The sequence below is a fragment of the Engraulis encrasicolus genome, chromosome 5, assembly GCF_034702125.1.
Source record: "Engraulis encrasicolus isolate BLACKSEA-1 chromosome 5, IST_EnEncr_1.0, whole genome shotgun sequence".
NCBI lineage: Eukaryota > Metazoa > Chordata > Actinopteri > Clupeiformes > Engraulidae > Engraulis > Engraulis encrasicolus.
The window spans coordinates 36,379,874-36,401,120 of record NC_085861.1 but is presented as its reverse complement, the minus strand read 5'-3'; the positions used below and the strand labels follow the sequence as shown (position 1 = coordinate 36,401,120).

General features: G+C 41.5%; 1 long non-coding RNA gene across 1 annotated transcript; it reads right to left on the bottom strand.

Moving 5' to 3' along the window:
- Window positions 1–16,968: 16,968 nt before the first annotated feature.
- LOC134448516 (uncharacterized) lies at window positions 16,969–20,103 on the bottom strand. Its single transcript, XR_010034781.1, has 3 exons — window positions 19,946–20,103; window positions 17,650–17,730; window positions 16,969–17,406 (listed from the first exon to the last, which is right to left on the bottom strand). It is a non-coding gene; the product is annotated as an uncharacterized LOC134448516 (long non-coding RNA).
- Window positions 20,104–21,247: the final 1,144 nt, after the last annotated feature.

Sequence of the window (21,247 nt, the reverse complement as noted above, 5' to 3'; positions counted from 1 at the left end):
GTGACTTGACGTGATGTGTGAATAATTAGGCTACGATATGCAACAGGCATATTTAGCCGCACTCAGTCATTCATTGGGTGAATGTCCCGACCCTGTGTGTCCGCGTGCATGCATGGGGTGGGGAAAAAACACATCAAGCGTGCCATCACCACCCATCCCCCCGGACGCACGAAACCCATTGAAGATCCAAGCAATTGTAGTCTGTCAGTATTTTAGTGTGGGCCCAGGTAGTTGAATTCCTGCATGGCCTGGTTATCTCAATAGTGCCAAGAAGATGTTTGCCCTCAGGCTAGTGTGTTCATAAAGCGCATGTTCGATTTGCTGTAATAGGCTACGATCAGTAAGCCTCAACTTGTCTGTCGTGTCTTTTCCTTCTTTCGATATTTTGTAAAATAGGCCCACGTTAAAGGCTAAATACGATAATAGGCCTAAATAAGGCTAATAAAGTGAGCTAAATAAGTCAGGCCTAAATAAAGTTGTTTTAGCCTATGAACTCAGGCAATGCAGAAATTTGCGGAGGGATTTTGGATAACTTGGCCTATAGGCTACCGATGGCTTTATGAACTTCATGACTGGGCTACAAGATAGTCGGGTAAGCATATTGACTTGTAGACCACCAACATCTGATGCTGAAGTGGGGGAGGGTGTTTTTTTCCACTTCAAATGTTCCCCGACACACACACACACACACACACACACACACACACACACACACACACACACACACACACACACACACACACACACACACACACACACACACACACACACACACACACACACGCACACAGATACGCGCTAATCGCTCTCTCTCTCCGTCTCTCCCTCTCTTTCTCGTTGTTGCTATACGTGCATCTGGATAGGCATAGGCAGTGTGGTCACCCAGCACATTTTCATAGAAATGCTGTGTTTTTTTTTAAATGAAATCTTTATTCAGTTAGGTTGTGAACAGCGTTTCTCTTTCGATGTTGCGTCACCGTGGACAAGTGTCTGCTCGAAAACTTAATGCAAAGCGGCTAAAATGTTCAGAACGTGTTGAACTTTTCAGAACATGAATGTTTGTCTGTGGGGGAGGGGTGGGTTACAGCAGTGCAGTGCAGTGCAGTGCACGGGACTGCACAGCCTTTTGTGACATGTCGTGGCGCGACAGGTTATCCAGCCTCCGAAGGAGTCATAGTTCCCCAGTCATACTGTTGGTTCGCATCTCCACCGAAGCAACTGAATTTGCAGTCCTAATCACAGATGATTAGCCACACCTGGTGTAACAGATGTATTGTCATGTGTGCATCACATCCCCAGTTAACCGGAATCCCGTCGATCGCGCACAACAGCGCATTGAAAGGATGAAATGTTCACAAGCACCAATACAAAAAAACCGTCTTCAACCTATTAGTCCGTAGGCTATCCTGAGGATATCCGTTCCTGACTTGAATAGGTAGTGCAGAAATAATTAACAGACATCACTTAGCCTATAAGTTAGGAGCGGAATTGAGACGGTGAATGCAGGACAGAATTATGAAAACAAAACACCGTCGACTGGCGGTCTTGTTTAGGGATCACGCTTGTGTTATTATCACCCAACGTTACGTGCAACGCGCAATTGGCTGACTCTTTCCACTTGTAGCCTAAAACTGAGGGAGGGATCAACATACAATGAGCTACACTGAAGCAGATTACTCTGCTTCGCTAAAAAAAAAAAAATCAGTGCACCAATAATACCCCAGTCTTCAACCTACTATTTAGGCTACCAGATATATAGGCTAGTAATAGTATTAAGTTGTGCTACCTTGTTTTTTGTGGTAACGACAGTGTAGATCAGGTAATAACCTGCAATAGGGGAAGCGGCATGCGCCAGTTTTAAAGACGGAATGTCGTCGCCAAATGTAAAATCACCCCTCTCATGCTGACATGACGGGGCACTACTTCATTAGGCTACAATGTTGTTCATGTCTGTTTGACTCACACTATACGAGTGGTTCAATTTGTGTTTTTGTGCTCATCGCACAAATGAGACAGACAGGCTTGCTTGATAGGGCTACACAAAGCAAGCGACATCGGTCCACTCAAAATGGTCCGAACTCCGCCGCTTGATTTCATGTCTCCTCAGTCTCTCCATTACGGTTTATTAGTATACTCTGTTTTGCTATTTTCGTTATTCTTAGCCCTGGCATTACAGATGAAGCAACTGTGATCAGTGAGGTTGTGGAAACGGTTGAATAGGCCTATGGTCCTAAATTGGAAGCGGCCGATGCCAGTTTTGAAGACAGAATGTCGTCGCCAAATTTAAAATTCGATCTCTCTCATGCTGGCGTCACGGGACACACTTAATTACAATGGTGTTCCTGTCTGATTGACTCGGTTTTAATTGTCTTTACCGGTTCAAATTGTAGTAGGTATGCAAACTCTGTATCCTGAGGATACCCGTTCCTGGCTTGAATAGTGCTGAAATAAGTGAGGGACGGATTGGGAGACGGTGAATGCAAGACAGAAAAAAGTCGAGTTTAAATTCACATTGTGGTCTTGTTTAGGGCTCACACTTGTGTTATTATCAAATGCCCTATCAAATGCCCAATGCTAAATAAAACATGCAATTTGCTGACTGTATTTCTACTACTACTAAAACTGGGGGACGGGCAAGGACGGAAGCACAAACAGACACAGGCAGACGCTGCTCTGCAAAAGCGGTGCTATACTGCCCCCCGCATTCCGAATGGCCACAGGGTGTAATGATCACGGTACGCTGCCGCGGCCCGGCACGGTAGTGAGCAGATTGAAGTTACACCATCTGTAAATGGTACACCCCATTGAAATGCATGCAAGTTGGCATGCATGCTAATGAAAAATGCCTTTGAGGGACATAAAAAGTGCTGTACAATCTGAAGTAGTAGGTTTAAAAGGCGTAATGTAATGAACTAACAATAATCAATAAGAAAAAATAAATTTCTCTGTTTGGATGAAGAATTTTATGAAGTATATGAAGTAAGAGATGCTGTAATGTTTAATTAGGTTTTATGCATTATTTTTTTTAGCAAATCTTACATTTTGGAAGAATATTTTGATCTGAAACCATTTATGCCATGTAGGCTACACTGTTTAAACTCAACTCACACACCTCACCAGGTATTTTGATAGAGAAATAACAAGTGGGCTTAAATGGTACCAAAGGTACCATTTAAGCCCATTCAGACTTTTCACTTTTCTCGTAAAAAATCTTCATATTGTACTTTGAAATATTCATCAATTCAGTGATAAACATTGAGAAGAGAGGTAAATCTTACTATTTACGAAATCATTTCACAAAAAAATTGTGTGAAGATGATTGAAAAATAAAGAAATTTAGATTTTGGTGGGCTTAATGGGTACGCTTACCTTACTGATCCAAATTGGAAGTCACTATAAAAATGATTATGTTATAAATAGTGTGAAAGGTTACAGTTTGATAATGCAAATTTCAACCAGAATTGAACATAATAATGTAGGCTAATAAAAATTGTAATAATACATTAGTACACAAAGTGATTGAAAAAAGAATGCACAATATATAGAACCGTTCAAGGGCACACACATGTGACAATATACAGTGTAGCCTTGGCTATATTTATTTATATATTTATTTAAATGTTTTTGGTATGGGGCCAGCTTTGGCAAAATTGGCCCGGTGGAGAAATTCTTCCCAATCCACCCCTGATCTTTGTAGCCTACTCATCGGTCATAAAGCAAGGCCTAACAGAGTGATTGTTTTAAAGTAGCAGAACACCATCACATCATGAAACAGGTTGTGTGTCTTCGACATGTCCATTTATGTCATAAATGAAAATTAAAATCATTAACAATTGGGCAGAACACTTAATATTTAAGCTTGAACTAAACTTGAATGTTCGTGAAAGTTAGACGAGGGGTTAAGTCATAATGTTATTAAACACCTTAGCCTACCTGTCACAGCCCTGGAAAGTCTACCCTGCAAACGCGAACCCACGGATGTTGAGATGATAGTTGTATAATCCGATCCAAATGGTGAGAACATGAGAACGTATCAGTCCACTCCAGATGTACAAGGACATTTCGTAGATGCCTCGAGTTTACAATTTAGCAACCTTTAGCAACTACCGATACACACTCCATGCTAGATTTTTGTTTTGATGGATGAGAGGCAGAATGGCCGCGTCTGATTGGTTGGTCGCAATGAAACCATAGATAAATGGGACACCTATTCAGCCTTTCGGCATAGCCTAACCCCGGGCGCCGCCATCTTTGACCTGCATCATTACATTTTGCATTGATGTTACCACCACCTACAGGATAATGTGCGTATAGCCAGGAACTGATTGATGCTGGCCATATAATTATGATACCGGTTAAATATGGCGCCGCTGTGACAGCAGCCCAGTGGTCAACTGAAAGGCGTTCATATCTGGAAATACCTACCGTCTGAGAATGATTGACGCAATCTCCGAATTAATCAAGTCTAATATATCGCTGTGTTGTTAAATTAGGCCTACAATGCTTCCATGAGAAGTGGCCGTTGATGAAACGGATATTCTAAATATTGAACATTATTTTTAAGTGGGTATACTGAACATTAGAAGTGGGTATACGGCACATTAGAAGTGGGTATACGGAAATTACCAAAATTAAGAAGTGGGTATACGGCGTATACCTGCGTTCTACGTAGACTACACCACTGGTGTGTTTTGCAGGGCCCAAGCAGTTCTGGTGAGGTAAGTTATGCAGGTAAAGCTGCAGTCACATAGTACAGTTCCATAGGTATAGCTGTGTATGTAGGCCTATCTGTGCAAACAAATAATATATCCTTACAGTAAGTACACAACAAAGATCATGTCAAACTACAGCAGCCATACATACATACTAGAGCCCATACATTATCAACAGCAGTAATAAAAGTAGTAGATATATCTGGGAGAACAGAGTGGGTTTCATGCACATAGCAAACAGTGCAAAGACTTGATGCAGTTGTTTTAGGGGGATGATTTGTGTTCTGGGTCAATCCCATTCCTACACAGCTGTTGTATCCCGCTGCTGGATTGTAAACTCTCCTATGGCCTCCTCCATGTCCATTGGTGTACTGGCATGTCTCCTGGCATCCCATCCATGTGTGGACTCTGGTAGGGGACCCAGCAAACGTACTTGCCACAGAGCACATTATGGGCCAACTTGAATGAGTGGCACTAGCTAAACAAATGTTCATGATGGATGGAAGGTGGAATTGCCCACTCAACTTTACCCAGGAAGCAGTGGCATTGGTGGGCTTAATCAATGATGAAGGGTTGTTCCAGTAGATGTCCTCCCTAAGAATTTTGTGTAGTTCACTCTCTATACACCAGTAACAAAGTCAGTGATGGGTGCTGTGTGGATGGTCAGTGACCCAGCTTGCACATTCTGTACATGAAATATACTATTATGGTGTTGAATGCTGAATTGAAGTCTATGCCCAGCATCCTCACATATCAGAGCATTCTCTCATATTACTCATTTTGTCCAGGTAAGGGCTGGGTGGATGGCAGAAATTGCTTCCTCTGTGGAACATTTGACTGAGAGTATACAATATCAACAAGAAGAGGCCCTGGGTGGGTGGATGAATTTGTTATTGGATTGGATGTCTGACATACACGCACACGCCAATGGAACTGCACATGTGCATGCTATACCTCACAGCAACGGCCTGAACACCTGCAATATGCAACACAACCTGCTGCTGTGTATGCCTATGTTAAGAATTTTGATACTAAATCTTCAGAGCTACTGGAAAGTGGGAATTTCAAATTGCTGTTAACATAAGGCAAGGCAAGGCAAGGCAAGGCAAGTTTATTTATATAGCGCATTTCATACACAGGTGCAACTCAATGTGCTTCACAAAGTTCACAAATGTAAATGAAAGGAAACAGGGAAGAAAGAAGGAAATGAATTAGAGTCAAAAAGCATTTAAAAACATTAAGATAAAACATAAGGTAAAAATAATAATAAAATAAAATAAAATAAAACAAATTAAATAAAAAATAAAAATAATAAGAATAAGTAATTTAAGCTAGGGGAAAGCATCTGAGAACAGCTTTGTCTTGAGTCTAGATTTAAAGCTATCAATAGTGGGTGCATTTTTTATGTCATCTGGAAGCTGGTTCCAAAGCTTTGAAGCATAGAAGCTAAAGGCTGCCTCTCCACACTTTGTTTTGACTTTTGGAATCACCAGCAAATTCTTCTCCGTTGACCTTAGTGACCTAGTTGGTGCATACAGCTGAAACATATCCAGTAGATATGTGGGTCCCATTCCATTTAGTGATTTAAACACAAGTAGCATAGCCTTAAAATCAATTCTGTAGCTTACTGGGAGCCAATGCAGCGATCTTAAAATTGGAGTAATGTGGTCGAACTTCCTTGTCTTTGTAAGAACCCTTGCAGCTGCGTTTTGTACAAGTTGAAGCTGTTTAATGGTTTTATTGGGGAGGCCAGTAAAAAGACTGTTACAGTAATCAACTTTACTAGAAATAAAGGCATGTATTAGCTTCTCCAGATCATGTTTAGACATCAGGCCCCTAAATTTAGAGACGTTTTTTATGTGATAAAATGCAGACTTAGTAATAGCTTTCATGTGACTGTTGAAGTTTAGGTCACTGTCAATGAGGACCCCAAGATTTTTAACTGTTTCCCTTGCTTTCAGTCCCTTCGTTTCAAGGATAGTAGCAATCTTTTGTCTCTCCTCTCTTTTCCCAAATATAATTACTTCAGTTTTATCTGTGTTCAGCTGGAGGAAATTGTGAGACATCCATTTGTTAATTTGGTCCATGCAATGATAGAGTGATTCAAGGGGGGTATAGTCATTTGGGGACATAGATAAGTAGAGCTGGGTATCATCCGCATAGCTATGGTAATTTATGGAGTTATTCTCGATAATGTGTCCCAGTGGCAACATATACAGATTGAACAGTAGTGGTCCCAGAATTGAGCCCTGGGGGACCCCACAATCCAGAGACATTGGTGGTGAAGTATGTCTTCCAATGGCAACAAAAAAACTTCTTTGTTGTAAGTACGATTTTAACCAGTCGATCACTATGCCCGTAAAGCCAACCCAGTGTTCCAGTCTATGTAGTAATATAGAATGATTAACTGTGTCGAAAGCAGCACTCAAATCAAGAAGTACCAAGACGGATGATTTGCCAGCATCAGAATTCAATCTTATGTCATTCATAACTTTAATAAGAGCTGTTTCAGTGCTGTGGTAGGCACGGAAACCTGATTGAAACTTATCAAAATAGCTATTAGACATTAGAAAAGCAGTTAATTGGTTAAAAACAATTTTCTCTATTATTTTACCCATGAATGGTAAATTGGATATGGGCCTATAGTTGTTTAGTACCAGTGCATCCAGGTTGTTCTTTTTCAGTAAGGGTTTCACAACTGCTTCTTTCAGACAGCCTGGGAATATGCCTGTTTGTAGTGAGGTGTTGATGATCTGAAGTACATCTGATGATATTAGATTTAAGATGGATTTGAAGAAGGCTGTTGGTAAAATATCTAAGTCAGATGTGGAGGAGCTAAGACTTTGTACCGTTCTATTAAGAATGTCCACATCAACTAAATGAAAATTTCTCATGAGGTTAGGATTTAACTTCACCATAGCAAGCTGGTCTGAATCTTGGGTCGGTTGCACATGTGTGAGTATGTTTGCACGTATTTTTTCAATCTTTCCTTTGAAAAAGGATGCGAACTCATTGCATTTGCTGACTGAGAGGAACTCAGAGGGCATTAGATTTGGGGGCCTTGCTAGCTTTTTCCACAGTGCCAAACAGGACACGTGCATTATTAATATTTCTGTTAATTATGTCAGAGAAAAAAGATTGTCTAGCTTTAGAAATTTCTTGGTTGTATTTCGAGAGTGTGTGTTTATAGATTTGGTAGTGGACTTCAAGTTTGGATTTACGCCACTGTCTTTCAGCCCTCCTGCATTCTTGCTTTAGCAATATAACTGTGGGATTCTTTCTCCAAGGTGCTTTTTCACGTCCCACTGTTTTGATTTTTTCGGGGGCAATAACATCCATAATACGGGTCATCCTTGAATTAAAATTAACCATGAGATCATCTGCACTCTCTGAGGTTTGACTTTGGATCTCTGAAAGTGCTTGCTGAAAGAGTGAGGCTGTCTCACAGTTGATTATACGTTTTTTGACTGTAACAGATTCCCTTTGAACATGAGGGTACATAGAAACATCAGAAAAAATGCAGTAATGGTCAGAAAAGCCATAGTCTTTGACACTAGCACAAGCATTAAGGCCTTTTGTTATTATTAGGTCTAAAGTGTGACCTTGGTTGTGTGTTGGTCCTGTTACATGCTGTGTGAGGCTAAAAATGTCAATAAGACTTAAAAATTCCTTAGCATAGACATTCTCTAAGTCGTCCACGTAAAAATTAAAATCGCCTGCTATAAACAAGCTATCATAGTCCACACAAACATTCGACAACAGCTCACCAAATTCCTCTAAGAAGAGTGGTGCAGAAAGTCTTGGAGGTCTGTAAATAGTCAATAACAGTATGTCAGAAGAACATTTTAGAACTGCAGCTAAGTATTCAAAAGATGAAAATTCACCTAGTGATGTCTTTTGACATTGAAACAGTGCCTTGAAAATAATTGCTATCCCCCCTCCCTGTTTATTCTGCCTTTCTGTACTAATGAAATTAAAGTGTGACGGAGTTGCTTCTATAAGTGTGATAGAGCTAGTGGATTTTTCCAGCCATGTTTCAGTTAAAAATAAAAAATCAAGGTTGTGGGTACAGATAAACTCGTTGACAACAAAAGGCTTGTTCCTTAGAGATCTACTATTCTGTAAAGCTAATTTAGCATTGAGCATTGGAGGCATTTCCACTGTGGTAGTGAGTTTTTTTGGGACAAGTCTGAGGTTTCCCATGCTTGCCGTCTTGGGGGAATGTATGCGTGTCCTCAAGAGACCTCGTTTTGTTGTTCGAACTGGAATAAGATTGTCCACGGGTCCCCTTATCTGCTTATTTTCAAAACAACTGTTACTATGTGGGTAGGGACCCAGTTGATATCAGACTGTGCTTTCAACCATGTCATCCTCACTGATACTACTGTACTCCAGAGCACAGACAGGTGGTTGTGGGGCCTTGCCTTTTTTGGGTGCAAACATACAATGGTGCAGTAGTGCATGTAGTAGTGCAATTTCTTTGTAAAATTCACAGGCCTTCAATATCAGCGCAATTTGTCCACGAATTGCTTTAAAGTGCTCTGTGGAATATTTAATTAAGTATTTAAGTATTCATTATGACTAGGAAAATTGCAATTTCCATACATGAAAAGGGAGATGGTCCGTGTACTTTTTCGTTCATTCATTATTCTATTTTGGAAGTCGCACGAGAAATCAAAAAGGACTAATTTGTGATGTTTTACGCTTGAAAATCACTTGTGAATTGAATCCTACGCCATGTTTTGATATCAGTTACGTACTGAAAATGAAACACTGAATCGTGGAAAAAATAAAAAAGCTATGAAGAAAAATGCCCTTCGAATTGCGACTTTGATTTATTTAGGACCCTGAAGTTGGGTGACCTGGAAGTAATCCAGCCTGGAAGCAGTGGCGTAACAACTCGGTCACGGGCCCCAGTGCGAGTATCCAGCACGGGCCCTCAGAGGTTGTGCTAATTCTAGGATATTTTATCTAGCCTAATACATTACGAGTGAAAGGGTGGGGTAGGCCTATATTCTTTGCAATTGCAATAGCATCATGAATTCTGCAATGATGTGCACATTAACATCATAGAGTATTTAAGTTATCTGTCCCAAAAAAAAGAGGACAAACGCAAAGAAAGGCTTTCGGAATATGTGTCTAGAGACCGGCTGAGACAGGGACAGGGGGCTGGAGACAGTAGCAGTGTGTGCGTGTGTGCTTGAGAGCGCACAGTGCCTGCCCAGCTGACAGCAGGTTACACAGACGAGGGAGACAACCCTGCTGATCTTAAGCACCCCAGTTTAAACTTCATAGATAAAAAATAACACTAAGGACTTAAAAGATAGATAATACAATCAACAGGATATGCCTTCATAATGATTTCAATCTTCCACTACCCCACATACACAAGGTGCCACTGCAAAGTAGGCCTAGTTTTGCGTCCTTTGGCATCATCAAATAACGGCACAATATGCAATGCTGGTTATGGAAGACGGTCCCGGCTACCATAAACATGGGAAAAGATGGAGACGGTGCACTTTGAATGGAAACACAACATCCAAGACAACCATGACAACACATTGGTGACAGCCCACCACTAAAACATACACAGATAGAGCTCTACACACGCACACAGAATCGTCCACTTATTTAGATTTCTTTCTCCCCTCCCTAGCTGACGACTCAAGAGTCAACTTCGTAACATAGCCAAGCTAACAGAAGAACTTAACTTATATTATGCCAACAGGAGAAACACTAGATGATAAAATCAACATGGAGTGGAGATGCTGTTAGTAAGTCAGCACAACTAGTTGTCAATTGGAGAACACAACTAATAACGCTGGGAATAACTACAGCAATACCGCTGTCACAGATTACAAACTAGAATGGACATCTTTAAAAATGTGCCTCGTCTCTTTCGTTTAGCCAGACCCTGCCGAACCCAGACTACTGGACTAGAAATGTGACAACAATTGGAAAATACCTGAAGGAGATGAGTGATATGAAATCAATATAATGCCACGGCGGACATTATTATAGGGAAACCTGTCCTTACCTTCTTCGTAGAGTCTTTGAAATCTTCTTAGATAATATCCAAGGAGGTCTAATATCCATAGGATGTTCTTGCTAGCCAGTAGCCATCTCTATTCTTGGCGAATGAAGTGCGTCTCATCTTTTTGACTGTCCTAATGTCATTTAACATTGCCATGGAGAATGTTTTGAAAGAACGCACATCACCAAGACTGATTTTGGTTACGGACGATGTCATTGCTTATTGGTGTGGAGAAATAGATTTTTTACATGGCAGGGAGAGTTTTTACCCCAAGGCAGTGCAACTGCTGAACAGTGATCTTTTTAATTAATCGGTTTTTTTTATTACTTATTTCTTATTGTCTTTTTTTCCCCTTTTTTGTTTCTTACTTTAGGCCTTCTTCGTTTGGACGCAGAGCAGATGACCCCATCATCATTTCACTACAAATAATATGTATGTGACAAATAAAATAACTTGGACTTGAACTTGATCACACACAAACCCAATTCTAAGTATTCATTATGACTGGGAAAATTACACTTTTCATACATGAAAAAGGCAATCTTCTCCATGGTCCCCCATTTTGAATTTCAAGAAATATCAATTTTTAGCTACGAAAATTGCTGTTCTTTCATCATACTAGTAAATATTGGTTTATTACTTAGTAAATATTCATGAAAAGATCATATTTGGCAATAAGCAGCACAGTTTCAATGAGCAGGGTAGTTGCAATACCTACTCTGGCCAGATCCTACACAGTGCACCTTTAAAGGGAATTCCCTTTAGTGAATGGGCAGCATGAATTCTGGAAATAAACAACTAAAAATCTCACACAGTGTCCCTTTAATGTTACCTTTTTCATGAATACTTACCACCAGCATCAAATTGTAAGTATTCATCATATCTGGAAAATGCACTTTTCATACATGAAAAGGGGGACCCTCTCCATGGTCCGCCATTTTGAATTTCCAAAAATAGCCATTTTTAGCTGCAAAAATGACTCTACTTGGACCATACTAAAAATATTTGTTTATTACTCAGTAAACTTTCATGTAAATATCAAATTTGGCAATAGGCAGCCCAGTTTCAATGAGCAGCATAGTTGCAGTACCTTTTTGGACCATTTCCTGCACAGTGTCCCTTTAAAGGGAATTTTCACCAATTTCCTTGTGCTTCCTTCCTTGGATCAATGCGGTGGATGATGGCTGGTAGCCTACTAAGCAAGAGATAGAAGTCATGGAGGATGATATTCATGAAAAAGAAACATTACATTTGTGTGTGCGTTCCAATATCTGACCTTGCATCCTCCACTTGTGCTTGTGGCCTTGTACCAGGAAGTAATACGTCATGATGACATTACTGACAACAGCATTATATTTCAATAGCTCGCAAAAGCTCAATTGTAAAGTCATTTTCTCATTTGCAAACTGGATGGTGAATGAAGAATAGTCCCCCAAAAATTGTTGTGGGGAAACTTAATTGTTTTCTCCATGGAGGTAGGGCATCGGCAAAACGTGAGGCCACAAGCACAAGTGGAGGACGCAAGTTCGCATATTGGAATGCACACTGTGAGAGGAGGCCCTCCCGTGGCCAACGGTAGACGAGTGCCCTACCCATGCGGCTGACTCGGGTTTGATTCCCGACCCAGGTCCTTTGCCAGCCCTTCCCCGTCTCTCTCTCCCCGTCACCACCTTCTCTGTTCTATCATAAATAAAGTCAAAAAGACAAAAAAACATCTTTAAAAAAGAGTGTGAGAGGAAAGCTAATTAAAGGTTATTACGTCCTTTTACTCAAATTATATTTGAAGTGAAATACTTTTTGATTTTACTTGAGTACATTTTCAGACGGGTACTTTTACTTTTACTTGATTTATGCAAAGTAAAGATACTTTTTAGCCTACTTGAGTGCAATTGTTCTGTGGTTTTTCCACCACTGATGTGTGCAGTGAGGAATGATGCTTTGGAAAGTCTGTCAGGAGAAGCTTTTATTAAAAGTTTGAATGGCTTGTGGATAAAATCACCTGAGTCTCAGTCAGTCCAATGTGAAAAAGGAGATTTGATTCATGTCCTTGAAGTAAACAAACAGAAAGTAAAACCGTGCTGTTCTCATTTCCACCACAATACATGCATCTGTGTTGGACTAAAGTAGCCTGTGGGTGCAATTTAGCCAACCTAGCTCAGTACCAGAGCTCAGTACCTAGTCTGAAGTTTGAGTTCCATTTCTGTGCCAAAGCAAACCTTCCAGTGAGGCAGGGGAGCAGTGTTGTCTCTCTGTTCACTCTCAGGGAACAGGCCCACATTTATCACCTGGCAACCTTGCATATCTTAAAAGGTGCACTGTGTAGTATTTTAGTAGTTTATTTCCAGAATCCATGATGCCCATTCACAAATGCTACCTTTCATGAATAGTTACCACCACCATTCAATTCTAAGTATTCATTATGATTGGGAAAATTGCAGTTTTCATACATGAAAAGGTGGATCTTCTCAATTTCCGCCATTTTGAATTTACATAAATATAAATCGTAGCTGCTAAACTTGCTGTACTTTGGTCATAATAGTAAATATTAATTTATTAATTAGTAAATATTCATGAAAAGATCATATTTGGCAACAGCCAGTTTCAATTAGCATGGGTGACCAGACGTCCCGGTTTGGAGTTGGGTGTCCCGAGCAAACTCTGTTGGGACACAAATATGTCCCGGTTTTGTCCACTCGCTACATTGCGCTACATGTCTATCAGGGTAAATATATAGAAAAGATTGCATGTTTACCTGCCACAATTAATGGCAGCCAGCTCTTGTATAGAAAGTTTGAAGGAGTAAGTGGCGATTTGTCATTCCTTCCCCTAAATTTGATTAGAATGAAGGAAAATGCATCTATATATATAAAAAAAAAAAATCCTGGGGGAGGGCCCCCAGGCCCGCCTGCCAAATAGTCCTTTCTAAGTCACGAGAAGTGTCCCGGTTTCAGACTACAAAAATCTGATCACCCTAAATTAGCAGCATAGTAGCAATACCTACTCTGGCCATACTGTGACTTCATGCATGTTTATCTTGTGTCTACAGGAACCACTCAAGAAGGACTGCTTTTCCAAGGAGACAGAAGAAGTCTGAATCCTCAAACATGAATATGCAACACCAAAGGAAATAAAGCCAACTTGACAGATCCTTTCTTTGTCCCTCTACGGTTATAAACAATGTCTAGTTCTTTGGTCAAGCCAGTGTAGTGGGAAAAAATGCCTTGGCCTGTTCCTCCCAAAACAACCACTAGATTGAGCAAATACATTTTACCCTTTGCCATGCAGTACATTAATGACTGGAGTGAGACATTCTAATTAAACCAGGGAAGAGATGTACTGAAAGATGAGACACGGTAAGTGATCTAATATGCACTGGATGCAATTTGCCACTGAGCGTCACCAGAGATGGTAGCAACAATCTGTGGCGTCACTACCTTTTTTAACTCCAGGTGGTGCAGTCAGACCCTAAGTATGCTTAAAGTTATTGGATTTTTTGAATTACATAAATATTGACCTACTAAGCGTGTGTGTGTGTGTGTTTTCTGCTATGCCAAGTTTTGATTTGCTACAACGCTTAAACTTGCTGACATGGTTCAACTACTTCAGGAAAAAAAGAAGTTTTAGTGTTCTGTGTCCAGAAATTGATTTTCATCTTTCCCCTTCAAATGTATGTAATTTTTAAAATGGAAATAATTACGTTATGTCAGTCTGTGGTGTTTGGACTAGCTGAGATTCACCCTTCAGCCCAGTTGTCTTTGAAAACTTTTATCTGCGTTTCTGTACCACAAAAAAAGACCCATCAAAAAGTCAAAGCCAATTTAATATCATAGGCTAGCAAATAATACAGTTGGGGGGGGCAAAACAAATGTAATACAAATTGGACAAAAGGTCATCTGCATGACACCAACACATGCATTCTTTGGTATTTGATAGTGACATTAAATAAAAGCTGCAGTGAAAATGCAGTCTCAGTCAGACACACACACGCACACGCACAGACACACACACGCGCAAAGACACACAGGCAAAGACACACACATACACGCAAAGACACACACATACACGCTAAGAGACACACACACAGGCAAAGAGACACACACACAGGCAAAGACACATACACACGCAAGTAAAGACACACGCACGCAAAGACAAACACACATGTGCTATACACACATTCTCGCACACACAAACCACTTACACAGGCCCACAACCTCTCTCAAACACGCTGAACACTGCCACTGCTGGCAGCGGAGCCCATGATCCAGACCATGCGCCGTCCCAGACCACAACCAGGTGCAGTGGACCCAGCTGAGCCCGGGTGAGCACTGCAGTGAACGCCTTCCTCTGCACTCCAGCGACACTGCCTCACGCCTGCGCAGTAAGGCATTCCACTGACCCTGTTGGCCAGAAGGAACCGCGCACGCAACTGCCATTAGGAACGCCCAGCCAGGACATCAGGACTGGCCCCCCGGGGTGACTACGTCCGCCATGCCCACAGTACCCAGAGTTCACCACCAATCTCAGACATCAGCGGAGATCAAGTTCTCCAAGAAGGAAGAAAGAAATGTGCCTCGGCCAGAACTTGCTGGGAGACAGAGTGAAGGAACAAACATCAAAAGAGCGCTGTTAAGCCAAGCTTCTACTCTACACTACTCTACCCTACCCTACACATGCAGTGGAGCTGCAGCCATGGTGTCGTCGTGAGGATGGTTGAGGCCAAGGCCAAGGCCAAGCTGAACCCTCTTGACCACAACGGTGACCGTGTCAAGGTGAAGATGGCAGTGCTTGCAGTTCGAATGAAGAACTACTTCCACAAGCACTGCCGAATAAAGATCAAGAAGTGGCATCACCAAGTAGACAGCCAGACCATCTCTGGTTCAATACAGTGTGAAAGTTATGGATGCCAAACCTTCTATGCAAACGGGAGCTGGCAATATCTAGAGCAGCACGACTGAGATTGGTGATGGATTTCAGGTGCTGTGAATATAACAGGCCAGCATCAGGCCAGTCCTGAAGACCTAACTGAAAGTTCCAAATGACAGTGTGGTGCACAGCTCCTTCAGTGACCAAGGAAGTCAGTAAAATACGTTGCTAAACAAGCAAGAGACAATGTAACAAGAATGCAGGAGGAAACATTCAATGCAGTACTCACCCGAAGTCAGCTGAAGGCACAACACTCAATTGCAGTCCAGAACAATGCACAGTCCAAGTCTAGAACACCACCACCAACAGTGGCAGCAGTCCACACACGTTCTACACACCACACATATTCTATACACAAACACACTTTGCACTGCACCACACTCTCTCTCTCAAACACACACATACATACTTTGCACTGGCCCACACACACACACACACACTCCAAAAATAAAAAGCTGCAGTGAACATTCAGTCCTTCACACACACAAACACGTGTATCCACATCTTGTATTGCAGAAAATAAAAATGAATTGAAAAACAAAATTATTGAGATCATGCCAGTAAGCAAATGTAATGTAAAAAAATATGTATGTCCAAGTTGAATGTTGTAGCTCACCTCTATGATTAGTTTAGATTCTGACCCCCCCGTCTTGTGTTAGTTGGTTTGTTCGTAGGTCTGGTTTTTGCCATTTCAGTGCACACGTGCCCTCAGTGGCCATGGTTAGAATTAGTATTAGCGAAGTACACAGATACATACATGCATACTAGGGCTGCACGATTATGAAAAAAGTCATAATCACGATTATTTGGGTAATCACGATTACCGGTATTGATCTTTTGCAGAATATTCTTTTAGATTATAACAAAATGAAATATAACCAAGAATGACATATACGGGATGGACAAAATAAAACTCAATTGTAATAATTATACAAGATGCAGCCTGTCAGTATGTTCAACACCAGCCTGTCAGCATGTTCTGGCTTCAAGGACGCTCGAAGGCAGGTCACTATTGCCATCATTACGGTGTATATCACAATTGAAATCACAATTTCGATATCACGAGTAAATCACGGTTTTCGATTATTTTTCGATTAATTGTGCAGCCCTAATGCATACATACACACACAAACTATGTACATGATGGTGGTGGTGGGTGGGGGGGTAGTCTGATTGTTGGGGGTTGCTGGGTGACTGAGCGGAGGGGAGGTTGGAGGAGAAGAGCAGGGTTGTTGAGAGGGGAAGAGCTGGATTGTTGGGAGGAGAACAGCAGGGTTGTTGGGAGGAGAAATGCAGGGTTGTTGGGAGGAGAAATGCAGGGTTGTTGGGAGGAGAACAGCAGGGTTGTTGGGAGGAGAAGATCTGGGTTGTTGGGAGGAGAAGAGCTGGGTTGCTGTGAGAAGAGCAGGGTCGCTGTGAGGAGAAGAGCTGGGTTGTTGGGAGGAGAAGAGCTGGGTTGTTGGGAGGAGAAGAGCTGAGTTGTTGGGAGGAGAAGAGCTGGATTGCTGGAAGTAAGGGGCTACTATAACAATACTGGCTGGCCCCTGCTTCCCCTGGCTTGGTGACAGGGTTACGGTATAGGGCCTGGGTCTTGAACTTGATGGGCTCCCCTCAGGTGTCCTGCTCCAGAGGCTGGCTGACTTTCAGGGTGGCCAGGTCACAAATACTGGGGAAGAGCATGAAGTCATACATGACTGCGCACATACCACCACAGATCATGGGACCCACCCAGTGCACCTACAGGAGGAGGGAAGAACATATACCATATTCAGAGACATTGGTGCAAGACAGAACAATCTTAAGACATGCAGTGCACGGCACATTCTGCAAAACACCAATACACAATGTAATACCTAATGTAATTGAATTCTTCTTTACACACAAACAGTGCAGACCACATACATCTACATATGACCTGAAAGTAGTTTACAAACAATGAGAGGGTATAAGCATGTTTTGAAGGAACATATATTTTTTTACCCAGTGATTCATGATTTTCGTCTTGAACATAGCAGGGGTGAAGGCTCTGGCAGGGTTCATTGCAGCTCCAGTGTAGAACATCTGAAACAAACGTAAAAAAGTAAGGAAGCAAGATATTGTCACACTCTAGATGTGTTGAGAAATCAGCACGTGTGGCCCCAAATAGAACAGTTCAAGGGTGAGAGCAGGTTCTCACATTGAAAAGGATACTAAGGTCAAGCAAAAGGAGTTTTGTCTGACAGCAGAGCAGACGTTTCAGGGTTCTACCTGCGCAGGTATCACAGAAATCAAGCTAAATCGCACTAAAGTAAATTCTTGTGAAGGTATGTTCTTGTTCAAGGGTGGAGCACAACATTCCCTATGTTTAAACAGCTCTAATGGAGCCCTTTATATTATTAACAGGCTTACGTAAAACCAAATCCCTTAGCAGAGCAGATAAGGCCAAAATAGTTCACTTAGGTATGCAAGCATAAAAATTGGCACACATGTTCATTAATATGCAGTCTTTCAACAGAGGGCGTTGTCCAAGCAAAAATCCAAGATGGCCGCCATTTTTTCAAGATGGCCACCTCTCCAATTGAAAATCAGGCCAAAAATAGTTCACTTTGGTATGCAAGCATAGAAATTGGCACACATGATCATTAGAAAAAATGGCGGCCATCTTGGATTTTTGCTTGGACAACGCCCTCTGTTGAAAGAGAGCATATTAGTGAACATGTGTGCCAATTTTCATGCTTGCATACCAAAGTGAACTATTCTGGGGTATTTGGGCAGTTATCTGCTCCACTACCTGTGGGGGGCCCCTCCACAGTGAGAATAATACAGTTGACAAACCACCAAAGTGAGCAAGGGATCAAATAAAGGCATGATCAGAATACACTTACTATTAAAGTTATGGACTAACAGAGAGACAGAATATCAATAAGAACCCCTGGAAAATAAGAGTAAAGAATATCAAATAATATATAAATAACATTTGTCTTCTTTGTATTTCATTGAGGGAAAGAAGTATTCGACCCCTGTAGCCAAAGTACTAGTTGGAAAAGCCCTTGCTCTCTAGGACAGAGGTCAGACGTTTTGTTTAGTCGATGACAACATTTGCGCACATATCGGAAAGGAATTTTGTCTTTTCTTTGCAGATCATCTGTAAATCATTAAGATGTAGTGGCTGTAGCTTGGCAAATGGGTGCTTTAGTTCCCAACACACAATTACTGTAGGGTACATCATGTCTGGAGACCGTCTAGGCCACTTCATGACCTTAATGTGCTTCCCATAGAGATAGAACATTAGATATGAGGTGACCACATCCCCTTTTCATTACAATCCTGGCAGCCATTATTTGGAGGCAGGCCTGAGCAATGTAAATGAATGGAGAAGGCGGCTCATCGCTGTCAAAGAATTGCTTAATAATGTGAAAATTCCCATCAACACACTACACAAGGACAATGGTTGAAGTGTGTTGCTAAATATGCTAAATATCTACACTATTAATATAAACTGATCTTAATATGTACTTTATCGACTCACATTAATCAAGGACCAGATTTGAAATGTCAGGCTACATATCTACTTAAATCATGTGTCACTTCATGTTCACACAGTTTTAGTCCCGTTTTGGACAGAGGTGGGAGTGTTCTCCATTGATTTACATGGACTGAAGGTACCAACACTAGTTTGGAGTCTGATTGATATGGTGCTGGTGACCATTTACAGGAGTCTTTAATTCAGATGACAAGTTGTTGGAAGTGCCCATCAGGTCTGTGGGACCAGAACTCTTAACACATTGACTACCAAATCACGGGAAAACCCGTTTTTACTTCCCATGCGGTGGCTTCCAAAACGGGAAAACCCGTATTTGAGTTTTTATTGTATTTTTCATAACTACACACTTCAATGCGTATTGTGTGTGATTTTGGGAGCTCTGATGAATAGAACAGGCATAGATGGCAGTCAAAAGTTTGTGTCGTCATCTGGACTAATCACAACGGCAGGATCGACGCCAACCCAAGAATATTTTTGATAACTGTACGCCTACTGTAAGGAACTGTTGCCCTCCGTCGGTGACGTCACTGTTGCACCCCTTTCCCGCTCTGCTGCCATCTTTTTAAACACAAGAATTGTGTTTGTATGTTGTTTACTTAGTGCTATAGTAGGCTACAGTCAGCGTCCACTCTATAGCGCTTTATAGTATGCTTCACACAATAATTAGGCTACAGAAGACGAAACTTTCACATCGAGTCCGGCTGAGCACACCACCTGGGGGACAATGCAATTGTCCTTGGCCATTACCCTTACCTCGGATTTGATCGGCAACCAGATAAGTTGGATTCTTCATTCTGTTCTTTTATCACCCCCATGATGAAATTGACGCTGTAGTGAACAGGAGAAGCTGGCTGATACTGTTGATGAAGCTAGCATTGCTATGTAAACAGTAGCATGCATGGATGCATGGCACAACCATGGCACAGCACTACAGCTGTTTCCCACACAAGGATCGGAGACATTAACGCATCCGATTAACGGATTTTGTTGTTGACGTTAGACTAAATGCCTTTAGGGACGTGTTTTGGGATAAGTTTTGCCTACTGCGTGTAACGAAGACCCGTTTCATGTGTTCAAAGATTAGTTGTGCAGGAACTTAGACTGTGCACAAGGAAGTAACTTGTACTTCTGGAGACGAAAAAAATGTGTTTGATTGGTTGATACAATTGCAGGGGAGGTGGCAGAGCAGGAGACTGTGCACAAGGAAGTAACTTGTACTTCTGGAGGCGAAAAAATGCATTTGATTGGTTGATACAACTGCAGCGGGAGGTGGCAGAGCAGGAGAGATGTGTCAAAGATATTGGTCCCCGTGAAAAAGCACAAGATTCTGAAATGGCGCATGATTCATAAAAGCCCCAATATCTCCATTCCATGTTGATTTTGGCCGATACCGGCCTTGGTTTAGCTTACGATAGCTCGGCAATGAAAGCACATAGACACACGGTTTTCACGCACTAACAGGTGAAAGTCTCACCTTTCAAACGAGCCATAACATGTTTTGGTGGCCCTATCACACAATATGCTGTGACTGTACAAAAAACACCTAAAAATGGTTTAGAACGCTGGGAGTCTACGACATAATTCTGAAAACGCCGCTGGTATTCAATGTGTTAATAGCTGGAAGGGGGTCAAATACTTCTTTCGCTCAATGAAATATGACTTAATATGTATTCTTTGAAGTTAATTTCCACATTTTCTTTTTAAGATTTTGTCTCTGCATGTTAGAATACACCTACCATGAAAATGACAGACTATTCAGGGCGCTGTGATGCACATTGAAAGCACATTGCAAGGGTTGTACCCAGGGTTCGAATCAGGCCTGGCTCATTTGCCATCCCTACCCCGTCTCTCTCAGTCTTCGCTTCCTGGCGCTCTTCACCGTCCTATCTGAAAGAAAGGCGAAAAAGCCCATAAAAAATACATTTTAAAAGAAAATGACAGACTATTCGTGTCTTTATTAGTACGCAAACCAACCAAATCAGAAAGGGATGAAATGCTTATTATTCTCACTGTACCTGGTGACTCAGTCCAATGTTGTCCCCCTATTATGACACA